Source organism: Macrobrachium rosenbergii, chromosome 12 (genome assembly GCF_040412425.1).
Source record: "Macrobrachium rosenbergii isolate ZJJX-2024 chromosome 12, ASM4041242v1, whole genome shotgun sequence".
Taxonomy (NCBI): Eukaryota; Metazoa; Arthropoda; class Malacostraca; order Decapoda; family Palaemonidae; genus Macrobrachium; species Macrobrachium rosenbergii.
The window spans coordinates 112,256,342-112,270,377 of record NC_089752.1 but is presented as its reverse complement, the minus strand read 5'-3'; the positions used below and the strand labels follow the sequence as shown (position 1 = coordinate 112,270,377).

Sequence of the window (14,036 nt, the reverse complement as noted above, 5' to 3'; positions counted from 1 at the left end):
ACGCTTTTGAATGGCGGCAAAGCGGTTCGGTGATGAAAAGCAATCTATAGACAACACCTCAGTGATTAAGTTGATTATCCATAACTGGGTGACTGACAACGGATGTCCATCTATCCGTGGGTGAGTGGGTGGGTCTCATTCCATCTCAGTACATCTTGCAGATGGGATAAGTCATGAGTTACACTGAAGTTAGCCCAGAAAAGCACTGAAATTCATTCGAACATCTTCATAGTTTTGGAGCTTTTGTGCCTTTTTGAAATCACTATGCTCGGCTCAAAAAGTGTAAGGCCAAATAACAGCAATTTGAACTATAACTTCTTTTCACAACAGGTCACTTACCCATGAAATTCTATAAATTTTTGAACTTCAAAATGTTTAACCCCGTAGGGGGGTAGTGCTGTCAGTGCACCTCTTGTGGTGCACACTACGCATTACTAAAGGGGTTTTGCAGCGTCCCTTCGGCCCCCAGCTGCACCTACTTTTTTGGCCTTTTACTTTACCTCCGTTCCCACTTCCTTTCTTCCATCTTGCTGTCCAACCGCTCCAAAAGTGCCCCAGTGCTGGGCTTCGTGCCGAAATGTTAAAAAAATACTCAGTTCGATCAAAATGTTCAAACTTCAGAATTCTTTAATCGATCAAAATATTCCAACTTCAGAATTATTTAAGCGATCAAAATATTCCAACTTCAGAATTCTTTAATCAATCAAAATATTCAAACTTCAGAATTCTTTAATCGAACAAAATATTGAAACTTCAGAATTCTTTAATCGATCAAAATATTCAAACTTCAGAATTCTTTAACCGATCAAAATATTCAAACTTCAGAATTCTTTAATCGACCAAAATATTCAAACTTCAGAATTCTTTAATCGATCAAAATATTCAAGCTTCAGAATTATTTAACTCATACTTTTTAATCACGAGGGTTCTCAAACTTCAAACTTCCTAACCTTCGAAATTGTTTACACTTATTTTTTTTCAAAGTTTATATATTTTTTAAATCTCGATATTCATAAATTTCAAAATTGTTTAAATTTCAGCGTTTTTTAATCAGGATATTATTTTATAACTTGATATTTTTTTTATTTTAATTTCAAAACTTTTAACCCAAATTTTTTTTACTTTTAAAATGTTTAAATTTCAAACCTGATAACACTTTAAAATTTACAAATTGAAAAATTTCATCAGGATCTCTTAAGATAAATCATGTAATTTACACAAAGTGAAGACTGCTTTCATTTTCACAATATGGAAGTCAAAACCTCATCACAATTAATTTCTTAAAATTAAAGCTAGGGTGTTATCTAATATGTCACTGAATAGGCCCCAGTTAAGACTTGCTAATCCTGCACTACTTTAAATACATTTTGGTAAATTGTTATTCTGTTCTGTTATTATTCCTCTTGATTTTTCTTTCAAAATTGTCAATGATTTTGCTACTGAAAATTTTATTGTTGGGAAATGCTTTAGTAGTCAGGAAAAACAGAAAAAAAAAACAAAAAAAAAAAAATAAATATTCTTCAAAGCTCCTATAATTCTCCTGTCATCTTGTTTATATACTTGTCTCTCACCTCCCTAAACCTCTTAACTTACATTTCTCTATGCGTTTCGTTCGTAAATTCTCCATCTTCATATTTTTCCTTATTCCCAAATCTTCCTCAGCATCCTCTTAAACACACTGACTTTTCCTATCTTTAACCATTTACTCCCATCCCTTTAAGACACTGGATTATTTCCTGTGCTCTCAAACTCAGTATTTCCCTAATTTTTCATTGCTACTACTGTTGAATTTAACTCCTATATCTTGTCACGTTTCCATTTTCGCCTTTTCGACATACTTACTGGTATCCCTTTTGTACAGCACTATACCTACGTAATATTTATCCCCTACGTATTCTTTTCATTCTTTTACTTATGGAAAGTTACTCTCTCATAATAATCTTCTTCTATCCTTCAGGATATCTGCTTCAGTCATTTACATACCTCAGTGTCACTGAGCCCGTGACACTCTGGTATGTTTACTCTTCCCTGGAATTATTCTCACAGCATACTTTCCTGTCCTTTCTATTCCTTTGCAGTTGGCGTCTTTCTCTCTCTCTCTGCCTTTCTTTCTCCTGCCTTTACTGTCTTAAAATAGTGTTAGAACTTTTCACTTAATGCTCTACACTGCCATACTGTCCTACCTTGTCGTAACTTTCTAATTTGTCTTAATGTTCTACTTCAGTCAGGTCAGCCACCTTTGGTTGCTACCTGGTCATTGCTACTCCTGGAAATGCCAAAAGTATGCATCGGGCTCTCCCATCAGCTTTCAAGGTCAAGGAGCACCTGCCGAGGATTGTGTGGGCACCCTTAGGTCAGGAAGTGCAAACTGTACCTTGTCAAGTTGTCTTGCGGAAGTCCTTTAGCATTAGCCTTATCTATTCGTAGCGTGGAATGTTTCCTCGTCCTAGTGCCTTACTGTGCCCTTTTTTTTAAGGTTTCCAATTACAGTTTATTGAGATTAACAACCACATTAATCAAAACAACAAATTGTAATGTATTAAGTTCTGTCTATGCAGTAGCAGTTGGTAATTTCATTAAGTTCCCGAGTCTGAAACTTAGGGCGATCGATGTAGACTGTAAAGCTATTTAGGTAGGTTTGGATTAATTAGCATATAAAGTTCATTTACCTAACCTATGTACCATCTACATGTGCAAATAATGGATCTTTATGTCCGCAATTCCCTTTTCTAAGTTGTTTTGGATCCAAGTTTCGAAGGTTTACAATCTAAAACTAATTTCCTTCCAGATACATACAAACGGGTGTGATTAACGAGTCGTGTTTTAGACACTGGGTTACCCTCAATGGCAGCTACAGACCATCATTCATTTTGACTATTTCAGTAAACGTCCTGCACCGTACTGACGTAAATAATGCTTCTACCAAAGTTGAGTTTCTCATTAGATGATTAGTTAACCCACACATGACGAGTTACCAATGAGCTGCGGCTAGACGCAAGTATTTGTGTATGTATGTGTGTGTGTGTGCATGACTATTGACATTTGTCTTGTGTAACGTCCAGTCAAATAGTTGACTCATGAGTGTGAACTGGGTTATTATGCTGGTTTTATCTATGGCGAGTGATGCTTCACCAAAATTACGTGGCAGACTAGTCATTATTTTTCTTAAGTCTTGTGTTTATCACGGAATGTATTAATTGTACTGCCCTAACTACAGTACAATTAGTTAGGACAGTGCAGTCATGTAAGTGATAAATGTCTTTTTCCCACAATGCCATGGCCCAGTTTCAGTGGATGACTGTCGCGCTGTTAATGCAGCATGTCTCCCTAACAGCAGCGACTGTCTGATCTTGACTGAGGCTAAAAAAAAAATTGTAAAATTTAGAAAAACTTAGCCATCGAGGACCCCTCTGGAGACAAGCAAGCGCATGGGATTTGATGTACCTTTGAAGAACCTTAAAATTAAGCGAAGACATTGTGGAAGCAGTGAAATGAAATGAAATACACACAGCCAAATCCCGAAGTCAGTCTTGAGACCTCTGACAGAAGAGTAATCCTCAAATCCTCATAACCGGATAACTTTGCCCAAATTCAAAATTTCAATCCGCTTCAAAATGTATTTGGGTGATTGATATTTAAAAAAAGTAAATTTGTTTTAGCCATCTGTTGGGAAATATTCTAAAAAAGATGAAAATATTGTAAAAGTTAATATTAACAAATTGAAAATATTTCCAAAGGTTCAAATATTCTAATTATTTTAAAGAGATCTTTAAAGTCCCAGAATTTGATATTTTCAGTGCTGTATCGATTCAGAGAATACTAATGGGGCACAAATATTTTCACTGCTGTGCTGAAAGAAACCACCTTAATAAGGTTCAAATGTTTCCACTGCTGTATTAAAAGAAATCATCGTAATGCGGTACAAATATTTACATGGCTGTGGCATGGCTGTGACATGGCTGTGTTGGAACCAATAACAACAAATAATAATAAGGTTCAAATACCCTCAGTGCTGTGTCGAAAGAAATCCTATCATTTTAACCTCTTTTTATTAGCCATGGTGAAAAAAGAATCCAGACCCGGTGAAAATGTCTTCATTGAAGCGGTAAAATGGAACATCCCAGTAAGGTTCAAATTGATTATTTGCCTCCTCGTGATGAAAGAGAACACTAGGAACAAGTGGAAAACCACGAACGCTTTGAAATGCAAGCGTCGAGTTTGAAAAGTTCAAGGCAGTGCGTTTGTCGAACTCAGCTCCACTGACGAGTGGAGGATTTTGGAATGTCATTGAGGACTTGAGAAAGTAATTTTTCAGGACGTTTCGTGACGCGATTGAAACTACTACAGCGCTTTCAGTCTTCGGTAAATTGTGTGGCGTCAGCGGCATGCTCCCAAAAATGTAGGAGGAGGTGGAGAGAAAAAAAAAAAAATAGTAAAACGGGTAGCCAACCAATTGTGAGAAACGAGTGAAATAGTGAAGGCCGTAGGAAAATGACTGGCTTTGGTGCAAATGTGGTTTTAACAGGGGCTGCTGTTGAAACAGATGATACACAAGTTAACCCAGCGATTAAAAAGACAACTCCAAGGCGTAATTGTCGGGACTAGCAGTGAAGGCTGTGTGCGATAATTACAAACTTTTGGGGGTAAATTGCTGGGGGGTGGAGAGTGACGGTTTTATAATGGCTGCTATTGAAAACTGCTGATAACTATATATATAATCAAAGTGCTCAAGTGTTTCCGAGGCGTGATTTTTGGGACTGTGAAAGCCCAGTAACTGTAACTTGCCTTTGTTTACAAGAAACAAATTGTTTAGTGTTCAGATAGTGACTGATAGTGACACCCCATTAGTGTTCAGATAGTGACTGATAGTGACACCCCATTCCATCGGCAATCCCGGCAACTTGCTTTCATTACTTTGAAGCAGGCCATGGAATGAACATTAGAACACAATTGGAAAAAGCCATAATTTACTGAAGAACTGAAGCTACAACAATGAACATTCTATACCTCCATTGGCAGTCGCCAAACGTCTGAGCAACGCCTGTGATTTTGATAACCAGTGACAACGTTAGGTTAGGAAGCGAGTAATTCCGAATCGGATCTCCCGAGTGACTTGTATTCAAACTCGTCAACGAGAGTTCGAAGAGGCAGTTTTCACTTCTGAGGAAGAAGAAGGTCCACTGTGCTGACGAATTCAAAAGGCGAAGAGCTTCAAGAAATGAACGAGGGGTAGAGATGCATCCTTGAAAATCTGGTTGGAACAATCAAAAGGGACATAAGGTAATGTGGAACCTAAAATAAAGGTAATGTGGAACCTAAAAAAAGGTATTGTGGAACCTAAAGTAAAGGTAAAGTGGAACCTTAAAAAAAGGTAATGTGGAACCTAAAAAAAAAAAGGTAATGCGGAACCTAAAAAGAGGTAATGTGGACCTAAAAAAGAAGGTAATGCGGAACCTTAAAAGGTAACGGGGAACCTAAAATAAAAGGTAACGTGGAACCTAAAATAAAAGGTAACGTGGAACCTAAAATAAAAGGTAACGTGGAACCTAAGATAAAGGTAACGTGGAACCTTAAATTTGTCAGAAACCTGTATTGTAGCCCCCTAGTACAGTACTGTATTAGGAATCCCGTATCGGAACGCCAAATTAGTATTAGAAACCTTCAGTTTGCTTTTCAGAGGAACGATCAGAGACCTGCACATTTTAGTCAGACTTAATTCAAAGGAAATTATGAATGAATGGTGATGATAATCCTTCCCTGATAAGTTGAGTGAAATGGCAATGAATGGCGAATGTTTGTCCTTTATCATTATGCTCAATGAACTGATATATGAATAGTGAATGTTAATAATCCAGTATCCGTATTGCTCGATGAACTGATAAATGAATGATGAATGTTAATAATCCAGTATTTATATTGTTCAATGAATTGATAAATGAATGATGTATGTTAACAATCCCGTTGAAATTGCTCAGTAAACTGGTAGTGAACGATGACTTAATGTTAAAGGCTCTGCTAAATGAATGGTGAATGGTAATAATCCAGCATCCAATGCTCAATGAACTCGTATATGAATGTGAATGTTAATAATATTTAAGAACTGGCTTATGATTGGTGAATGTTAAAAATGTTTATGGAAGTGGTAAATGAATGGTGAATGTTAATAATGTTTGTTAACAATCCAACATCAATATTGCTCACTGAACTGATATATGAATGTGAATGTTAATAATGTTTAAGGAACGTGTTAATAATCCAGCATACAAATTGCTCAAATAACTGATAAATGAATGTGAATGTTAATGTTTAAGTAACAGTCCAATGAAAGATAAATATTAATAATCCAGAATATATATTGTTCAATGAACTGATGAATGAATGTGAAGGTTAATAATATTTAAGAACTGGCAAATGATTGATGAATGTTAATGTTTATGGATTTGGTAAATGAATGGTGAATGTTAATAATCCAATATACACATTGCTCAATGAACTGATAATTGAATGTGAATGTTAATGTTTAAGTAACTCTCCACTGAAATAATATTTAAGAACTGGCAAATGATTGGTGAATATTAATGTTTATGGAACTTGTAAATGAATGGTGAATGTTAATAATCCAGCATACATATTGCTCAATGAACTGATAAATGAATGTGAATGTTAATGTTTAAGTAACTGTACAATGAAATATTTAAGAACTGGCAAATGATTGGTGAATTTTAATGTTTATGGAGATGGTAAATGGATGGTGAATGTTAATAATCCAGCATACACATTGCTCAAATAACTGATAAATGAATGTCAATGTTAATGTTTAAATAACTGTCCACTGAAACAATATTTAAGAACTGGCAAATGAGTGTGAATGTTAATGTTCATTGAACGGGTAAAGGAATGGTGAATGTTAATAATCCAGCATACATACTGCTCAATGAACTGATGAATGAATATGAATGTTTATATTTAAGTAACTCTCCACTGAAATAATATTAAAGAACTGGCAAATGATTGGTGAATGTTAATGTTTATGGAACTGGTAAATGAATGGTGAATGTTAATAATCCAGCATACATATTGCTCAATGAACTGAAAATGAATGTAAATGTTAATGTTTAAGTAACTGTCCACTGAAATAATATTTAAGAACTGGCAAAAGATTGGTGAATGTTAATGTTTATGGAACTGGTAAATGAATGGTGAATGTTAATAATCCAGCATATATCTTGCTCAATGAACTGAATGTGAAAGTTAATGTTTAAGTAACTCTCCACTGAAATATTTAAGAACTGGCAAATGATTGGTGAATGTTAGTGGTTATGGAGATGGTAAATGGATGGTGAATGTTAATAATCCAGCATATATATTGCCCAATGAACGGATAAATGAATGTGAATGTTAATGTTTAAGTAACTGTCCACTGAAACAATATTTAAGAACTGGCAAATGATTGGTGAATGTTAATGTTTATGGAATTGGTAAATGAATGGTGAATGTTAATAATCCAGCACACACATTGCTCAATTAACTGATACATGAATGTGAATGTTAATGTTTAAGTAACTGTCCAATGAAATAATATTTAAGAACTGGCAAATGATTGGTGAATGTTAATGTTTATGGAACTGGTAAATGAATGGTGACTGTTAATAATCCAGCATATATATTGCTCAATGAACTGAATGTGAAAGTTAATGTTTAAGTAACTCTCCACTGAAATATTTAAGAACTGGCAAATGCATGGTGAATTTTAGTGTTTATGGAGATAGTAAATGAATGGTGAATGTTAATAATCCAGCATATATATTGCCCAATGAACTGATGAATAAATGTGAATGTTAATGTTTAAGTAACTCTCCACTGAAATAATATTTAAGAACTGGCAAATGATTGGTGAATGTTAATGTTTATGGAAATGGTAAATGAATGGTGAATGTTAAAAATCCAGCATACATATTGCTCAATTAACTGATACATGAATGTGAATGTTAATGTTTAAGTAACTGTCCACTGAAATAATATTTAAGAACTGGCAAATGATTGGTGAATGTTAATGTTTATGGAACTGGTAAATGAATGGTGAATGTTAATAATCCAGCATACATCTTGCTCAATGAACTGAATGTGAATGTTAATGTTTAAGTAACTGTCCACTGAAATAATATTTAAGAACTGGCAAATTATTGGTGAATTTTAATGTTTATTGAGATTGTAAACGAATGGTGAATGTTAATAATCCAGCAAACATATTGCTCAATGAACTGATAAATGAATGTCAATGTTAATGTTTAAGTAACTGCCCACTGAAATAATATTTAAGAACTGGCAAATGATTGGTGAATTTTAATGTTTATGGAAATGGTAAACGAATGGTGAATGTTAATAATCCAGCATACATATTGCTCAATGAGCTGATAAATGAATGTGAATGTTTAAGTAACTGTCCACTGAAATAATATTTAAGAACTGGCAAATGATTGGTGAATTTTAATGTTTATGGAAATGGTAAATGAACGGTGAATGTTAATAATCCAGCATACATATTGCTCAATGAACTGATAAATGAATGTGAATGTTAGTGTTTACGTAACTGTCCAATGAAATAATATTTAAGAACAAGCAAATGATTGGTGAATGTTAATGTATATGGAATTGGTAAATGAATGGTGAATGTTAATAATCCAGCATACATTTTGCTCAAATAACTGATAAATGAATGTGAATGTTAATGTTTAAGTAACTGTCCAATGAAATTATATTTAAGAACAAGCAAATGATTGGTGAATGTTAGTTTATGGAATTGGTAAATGAATGGTGAATGTTAATAATCCAGCATACATATTGCTCAATGAACTGATAAATGAATGTGAATGTTAATGTTTAGTAACTGTCCAATGAAATAATATTTAAGAACTGGCAAATGATTGGTGAATGTTAATGTTTAAGGAACTGGTAAATGAATGGTGAACGTTAATAATCCAGAATACATATTGCTCAATGAACTGATAAATGAATGTGAATGTTAATGTTTAAGTAACTCTCCACTGAAATAATATTTAAGAACTGGCAAATGATTGGTGAATATTAATGTTTATGGAACTGGTAAATGAATGGTGAATGTTAATAATCCAGCATACATATTGCTCAATGAACTGATAAATGAATGTGAATGTTAATGGTTAAGTAACTGTCCACTGAAATAATATTTACGAACTGGCAAATGATTGGTGAATGTTTATGGAGATTGTAAATGAATGGTGAATGTTAATAATCCAGCATACATATAGCTCAATGAACTGATAAATGAATGTGAATGTTTATGTTTAAGTAACTGTCCAATGAAATAATATTTAAGATCTGGCAAATGATTGGTGAATGTTAATGTTTATGGAGATGGTAAATGAATGGTGAATGTTAATAATGTTTCAGGAATGAGTTAATAATCCAGCATCCATATTGCTCAATGAACTGGTACCGGAATAGTGAATGTTAATATTGTTTAAGGAACTGGCAAATGAATGGCGAATGTTAATATTGTTTAACAAACTGGCAAATGAATGGTGAATGTTAACAATGTTTGTTAATAATCCAGAATCCATATTGCTCAACGAAGTGATAAATGAATGTGAATGTAAATAATGTTTAAGGAGCTGGCAAATGAATGATGAATGTTAATAATGTTTATGGTACTGGTAAGTGAATGGTGAATGTTAATAATCCAGCATCCATATTGCTCAATGAACTGATAAATGAACGGTGAATGTTAATACAGTTTTAGGAACTTGAAAGTGAATGGTAAATTTTAATAATTCTGTAACCATATTGCTCAGAACTGCAGTGAGTGTTAATTATATTACAGCAATTGGTAAATGAATGGTGGATGTTAATAAACCTGCATTTATATTGCTCAAAGAAGTGATAAGTCAATCTGAAATTTAATGATGTAAGTGAATGGCAAATATTAATGGTAAATGTTAATAATCCTGTATGCATATTGCTCAATGAACTGAATGAATGAATGGTGAATGTTAATAAACCTATTGAGTGTGTTCAAGGAACTCGTAAATGAATAGTGAATGTTGTTAGTTCTTTGACAATGTGTTCATGGAACTAGTAAATGAACAATGAATGTTGATAATCTCATATCACTGTAATGAACAAAATGTTAAATGAATAACGGATGTTAAAAATCAAATCTCAGTGTGTTTAAGGAACTTGTGAATGAATGGTGAATGTTAAAAATCCTGCACCAAAATTCCCAAAGAACTGTTATCACCAAAATGATAAGCAAATTGCTCAGTGGTGAATGATGGAGAATGATAATGAATGATAATGACCCTTTATTAAAGTTACCATTTGACTGGTAAATGAAAAGTGAACATCTATTCTGTATCGAAGTGTCACCAGTGTGTTGAAGAGGTAAAAATGTTAGTATTCCTGTATCCAGATGCAAATGTTAGATGTTGAGTGTGAGGTGAGACGCCAGTAATCCTACAATGAAGTACGTACCTAATGGCGGAAGCCTAAACCAAATTGCTCAAAAAATTGGTGAAAAGAAATTTGAGAGAACAATTTATTATAACAGTACTATGCATAGTAGTGAGTTTACACCAAAATGCTTGCTTATGCCTCTGCTAATCATTAGAGACACGGCCTCGCTTTTTTTAAATGTTAGTGATTAAATAAGGAAATGACATAAAAGCATACGTTTGTACCTATTGTTCAACTGTTAGCGTCCATTTATAAAAAGACAAAACACGAGACTTGTTTCCAGGGCACATTTTTTTTTTATGAACAATTACTTTATGGTAAGTGCTTCATAAAACACTTCTTATTCCAAAAACAGTTTGATCAGAAAAAGTCTGAATGGAGGAGGTTCAGGCTCTTTTTCTTGAACGAACTTTGATTTCTTATTCTTATGGGGTGAAAAATGTTATGACCTGAGCTTTGAATCCATCAATTTCCTCTGGCTTTGTAGCTGTCATTTTCATCCTGAATCTTCAAGGCACAAAACCCCATTCCCATTTACAGCTGATTTGAAAAAGCTTGAGTTATACAGATTAAGGTTTCCTTCAACCGCCAGTTAATGCCATTTTTTTCCGTTAGCTGCAGAACTCGAACATCTCAGTTTCACCCTGAACCACCTGTCATTGTCATTTACATCCTCTTGAACTCATCCTCACAATTTCATAGATATTGAAAGAATTTTTTTCTGTTAGCTGCAGAACTGGATCATCTCAGTTTCACCCTGAACCACCTGTCATTGTCATTTACATCCTCTTGAACTCATCCTCACAATTTCATAGATATTGAAAGACTCCACTCACCAGTTAATGCAATTTTTTTCTGTTAGCTGCAGAACTGGATCATCTCAGTTTCACCTTGAATCACCTGTCATTGTCATTTACATCCTCTTGAACTCATCCTCACAATTTCATAGATATTGAAAGACTCCACTCACCAGTTAATGCAATTTTTTTCTGTTAGCTGCAGAACTGGATCATCTCAGTTTCACCTTGAATCACCTGTCATTGTCATTTACATCCTCTTGAACTCATCCTCACAATTGCATAGATATTGAAAGACTCCACTCACCAGTTAATGCAATTTTTTTCTGTTAGCTGCAGAACTGGATCATCTCAGTTTCACCTTGAATCACCTGTCATTGTCATTTACATCCTCTTGAACTCATCCTCACAATTTCATAGATATTGAAAGACTCCACTCACCAGTTAATGCAATTTTTTTCTGTTAGCTGCAGAACTGGATCATCTCAGTTTCACCTTGAATCACCTGTCATTGTCATTTACATCCTCTTGAACTCATCCTCACAATTTTCATAGATATTGAAAGATTCCACTCACCAGTTAATGCAATTTTTTTCTGTTAGCTGCAGAACTGGATCATCTCAGTTTCACCTTGAATCACCTGTCATTGTCATTTACATCCTCTTGAACTCATCCTCATAATTTCATAGATATTGAATGATTCCCTGTAGGGGGGTACTGTTCATGAGCCTTTTGTGGCACAGTGTAAACAGTACTAAAGGGTCTTTGCAGCGTCCCTTCGGCCCCAGCTGCATTGCTTTCTGCCTTATCCTTTTTAGAATTTCTCTTTGGTATCCTTTCACGTGACTGTCCAACTTCTTGAACTTTGCCCTATTCCATTTTTCGCACTTTATTTAGAAGGACATGTATAATTTTTAACATTGTTCCGACGAAGAATCATACCACATTTATCAATAAACAAATTTCATTATTCATTTTTTCAGGTCGGTTTAAAAAAAGGAAACCAGTCATAAATATTCATGCTAAACTGAAGTTCATCAACTACTCATCAAAGTTAATATTCCATGCATCATAATGTAATCTGAGATAACTTTCAAGATAAACCAGCTTTTCCAAAGCCTGATTCTGAATTCCGTTGAGCCATTCTTAGGTATCATTGATGTGTTTCATTAACGTCAGTTTTGAAAGTCTCAGAACCCACTGGTATAGTTCTTGTCTGAGTAATTTCAGCTGCTTGTCATCTCTCACAAACTACAGTATTTACAACTTACCTTGCACACTGTCTGAAATAGCTTCAATGGAGTTCAAAGCTTCTCAGGTTATGGTATTTGCAGTTCTCATTTTCCAAACACTCACTGACCTCATTAACATCTGGTCTGAAGAAGCTTGAATTTAGGCTAATCAAGTTTCTTGAAATTAGATGTTGGTTCCCATTTCCATCTCAAGTCATTGATCACCCTCACATCAGTTGTTGGTTTTTTCTCCTTTAAATTATTGTTTTGAAAATACTTGCTACAGTTAATGCCATCAACAACTGGTATCGAGAAACTTGGGGGAAAGATTCCAGGTTTCTTGAAACCAGTTGCATCGCTTTGTCCTTCATAAATCACTGATCCTTTTCATCTACATCTGGCCTGGAGAGGCTTGGAAGAAGCATCTCAAGTGATTTTGGACCCAGATGTGGAAGTTCCTTTCATTTTCCATTCTCTCCAGATTCACTGACCACTTCCATCAGCAATAGGTCTATAACAGAAGATTCGAGGACCTTTCTGGTCTGAAGAAACTTGAAAGCAAGTTAGTGTTTCTTGGTACCAGCTGTGTAACTTCATTTCTGATCTCTTGGAAGACACTGAGCCCCTTCCATCAGCAATTTGATTTGAAGAAGCTTCCAGGAAGCAGCTCAAGTTTCTTGAAACCAGATGTCCAAGTTTAAGGTTCCCTGGAACGAGTTAATTCCATTTCTCATTCTCCGCGAAACATAGACCACCTCAGTGAACCTGGCCTGAATAAACTCAAAGGGAGCATTGAAAGTTTTTTTTTTTTTATTCAAATTTCAATCATTCATTATTAATTTTGCCTTCGAAAGTATTCATCATCAACCCCTAGAAAGAAGCTTGGATGGAGACCATTTGTTTCACCTCTACAGATTTCCTTGACTTTCGAGTGATAGTTATAATCTTCCCACAACATACTTCCAAATGCTATAATCAAGCTGACTCACTCACCATGAAGCAGTTTTACTTTTGTTTCTCATTTTCCCAAGAGGCACCAAAACTCTTCAGCAAAACCAGGTCTGATTATCAGTGAATGGGGTCCATTCAAGCTTTTGCAAACCAGGTCTTTTCATCCACAAAAACTACTGACAGCGAGCAAGACCCTGGTACATTTGGAGAGCTTTTTTGAACTTATGAAGGAACCTAAGTGTTCAAATAATCTTCACAATATCTTTACAAAATGTGCCTCAGATAACCAGTCCGACCAGTCCCGCTAAAACAGTAATGTGTAAATCAGTAAAAAAAAAAAAAAAAAAAAAAAAAAAAAAATTATTCTTCTATGCAACAAGAACAAAAAGCGGCGACCTGGGTGTGATGTAAGGTAAAGACTATGACTTCTTAACCGGTGATATTTGTAACAGGACGGGGACAATTTTCTTAAATTTATTTTTTGGGGACCAATGAAGTTCATGCAATTTTGTAGGCTGTGATAATTGGTTAATGGTGGGAGATTTCTCCATGGATGGTTCTTACT

General features: G+C 34.7%; 1 protein-coding gene across 1 annotated transcript in view; it reads right to left on the bottom strand.

The window, feature by feature from the left end:
• The window catches only part of LOC136843884 (uncharacterized), a 311,014-nt gene that overhangs the window by 40,358 nt on the left and 256,620 nt on the right, over nucleotides 1-14,036 (bottom strand). The window lies entirely within an intron of this gene.